This window comes from Myotis brandtii, unplaced genomic scaffold (genome assembly GCF_000412655.1).
Source record: "Myotis brandtii unplaced genomic scaffold, ASM41265v1 scaffold799, whole genome shotgun sequence".
Classification (NCBI taxonomy): Eukaryota; Metazoa; Chordata; class Mammalia; order Chiroptera; family Vespertilionidae; genus Myotis; species Myotis brandtii.
Window position 1 is genome coordinate 195,554 of NW_005371215.1, and position 3,422 is coordinate 198,975.

The 3,422-nt window shown below is 41.5% G+C and overlaps 1 pseudogene; it reads right to left on the reverse strand.

Annotated features, from left to right (window-relative positions):
* Positions 1-2,266: 2,266 nt before the first annotated feature.
* On the reverse strand, positions 2,267-3,207 carry LOC102258890 (annotated as a pseudogene).
* Between the last annotated feature and the right edge of the window lie 215 nt (positions 3,208-3,422).

Sequence of the window (3,422 nt, forward strand, 5' to 3'; positions counted from 1 at the left end):
GCTGCTCTCTTTCAAAATCCTGCCTCAACCATGTGAACAAATCCAGGTGGGCCTTTCAGAAAAGGAGAGAACTTGTGGACAGAGCTCATTTATCCCATCCAAGCCTTCCCTAAATGAGTCACAGTAGTAGCTAAGCCCTAATACATTAGAAAGCCCAGACAAGGTCTGCAGAGACATCCGAGCTGACCCATAGCTGACTACAGATTCATGAGGAGACCGGCAGAGATCAGAACATCTCTCCACTACACAAATCCATTGGAAAATAAAGGAATTGTATTAAACATTTACCTTTAGGATGGCTTGTTATATAGCAACTAGAGGCCCAATGCACAAATTCGTGCAAGGGTCGGGGGTCCCTCGGCCTGGCTAGTGATTGAGGTCTATTGGGGGGCCAGCTGGCTAGAGGGGGAGAGACCCTGGGAGGTTGGCTGGCTGGCTCTTCCCCCATCAGGGTGGGGGGACCTGATCAAGGGTGGGACCAGCTGGGGGAAAGGTAGGGGGAGGTTGGGGAAAGGCCAATTGGGGCCCAGATCTGGCTGGTTGGCCACCGCAGTGCACATCATAGCACCGGTCGTTCTGCCATTTCGGGTTGCTGGGCTTTTATATATAGAGATAGTGAATTGAAACTATAGTCAAAGCAAACAGAACTGAGGGAAATTTTAATAATCTGCTACTTGTTACTTTTGGCATTTCTACTGATATTTGAGGACAGCATTCACAATTATTCTGTTATTTCAATATATTTTAGATAACTGTATAAAAGTGACCCCTTCCAGGTAGTCAGGACAGGGTGGAAGGACATGCATGTTTGTGCAGAAATTTTGTGGGTCTTATTCACATGAGTAGGCAGAATTTTATCTCCTGTATGATTCATCCTTTGATTATAAAGATTGAAGATATTCCTGAGTGTAAAAGAGATATATATTGTATGATATTGAGATTGTTCACTCACTTTCTCTTTAGTGGATTTGAAAAAATTTAGAAAAGGGGAGATATTAAAGGAGTCACATTAGTAGAAAGCACATTTAAAGTTTTTAAGGAACCCAGGCGGGTATGGCTCAGTTGGTTGACCATTGTCCAATGCACCGAAATGTTGCTGGTTGTATTCCCAGTCAGAGGACATGTCCAGATGGTGGGTTTGAGCCCTGGTTTGAATGCTTTGGGAGACAACTGATCAATGTTTCTCTCTCATATAGATGCTTTTTTTCCTCTCTCTCTCTCTCCCTCTCACTTTATTTATTTATTTAATCTTTAAAAATATATTTTATTGATTTTATACAGAGAGGAAGGGAGAGGGATAGAGAGTCAGAAACATCGATGAGAGAGAAACATCGATCAGCTGCCTTCTGCACACCCCCTACTGGGGATGTGCCCGCAACCAAGGTACATGCCCTTGACCGGAATCGAACCTGGGACCCTTCAGTCTGCAGGCTGACGCTCTATCCACTGAGCCAAACCGGTTAGGGCTCTCCCTCTCACTTTAAAAAAATCAATGAAAAAGAAAGTATTCGAGCAGAAACAATGAAATAGTTCAGAAAAAATTCATGATACTCCATGTAATCTTTCATTCCAGTGAATAAGGAGCCTTACAAATGGGAAGCATATTTCACACTTTATTGAGTGTGAAATTGGGCCATGAAAAACTTTTTTGTACAGAAAACATTGTATGCTTATTATTGCTTAATCACATTTAAGGTCATCTCTGACTCTAACCATATTAGATCAATCTATTTATTAAAATGTATATTTCCTTGTAGATTCTTCCTGAAAACAATGTGTTTGATAGTCAATTTTTGCCAGTGGCTATGATAGACATGTGGACAAAGAGCTGAATAATAGAATGAAGACTATAAAACCAGGAGACCAGCTATACAACACGCTAGCATGTCAAAAAGTCTACATTATCAAGAAGAACACCTATAAAAAATAATGATGAAATAGAAGTGAAAACTGTGGTCTCAGAGTTACCTCTAAAATGAAATTATGCAAATGACCTTAGTAGCCAAGTATAATTTTGTCCATAGGAGTAGTATAATTCCTAACTATTCTTTTAGGAAAACAATAGAAAAATTACTTATAATAAAATATGTCATAAGAGAATAAATTACGCAAAACTAATTCATGTTAACCCATGAGATAAATGAGAATTTTCAAATCCATATGGTCAAAATATTGGTTTTATTTGTGTCAGACTTCTGGCTCTGAGGATTTGCACCCTGCATTCCTGGGCAATTTTTCAGCCTAGTACAGTTGGCCCTTGAAAATCTTACCAGCCAAGAAATCTTTCCAGGGCCCTCTTTATGTCCTTGTTCCTCAGACTGTAGATGAAGGGGTTCAGCATGGGTGTGACCACGGTGTACATCACCGAGGCTGTTGCACTTGATTGTGCATTTTGGGTAGCAGCAGAGCTGAGGTAAACTCCTAGGATCGTACTATAAAATAAGGAGACAACTGAGAGGTGAGATGCACAGGTAGAAAATGCTTTATACCTCCCCTGTGCTGAAGGGATTCCACGTATGGAGGAAAGTATCTTAGAGTAAGAGTAAAGGATCCCAGCAAGGGGACCAACACCTAGCAGTCCAGCTGAAAAATACAACATTATAATGTTAAGAAATGTGTCAGAGCAAGCAAGTTGGAGCACCTGATTGAGTTCACAGAAAAAGTGGGGGATTTCCAAGTCGGAGCAGAAAGACAGTCGCAACACCATTAAGCTTTCTAACAAGGAATGCAGTGAACACATGATCCAGGACACCAGTACCAGCAGTCCACAGAGCCGGGGGTTCATAATGACCATGTAGTGCAGAGGGTGGCAGATGGCCACAAACCAATCATAGGCCATCACAGTCAAGATAAAGTTGTCCAACAGTGCAAAGAGGATATAAAGATAGATTTGTGTGATGCAGACTTCATAGGTGATGCAGCCTTCATAGGTGATGCCTTTGCTCTGTGTCTGGATGTTCGCCAGCATCTTTGGGACGGTGGTGGAGGTGAAACAGATTCCACCAAGGACAGGTTGGAGAGGAAGAAGTACATGGGCGTGTGGAGGTGGGAGTCTGAGCTGACGGCCAGTATGATGACCAGGTTTCCGAACACAGTGATCAGGTACATGGAGAGGAAAAGCCCAAACATGAGGGACTGTAGTTCCAGTGCCTGTGAAATTCCCAGAAGAAGAAATTCTGAAATTTGTGTACCATTGCCTGGTTCCATGTTTCGCAGTTGACTACCATAAAATAGAAAAAAATGAATGAATAACTATCACATTAGCCAGTATTGGTAATTGAGAATAAATGACATATATATTTTAGAATCAGGAAAATAATTTCCACTGTTGGTGTGATCTGGTCCCCAATATGGCATCTCTATTGGTATTTGTCATTAGAATTTCCTTCTCTACCATCAACCTGTTCTTCCAAGATAATGTA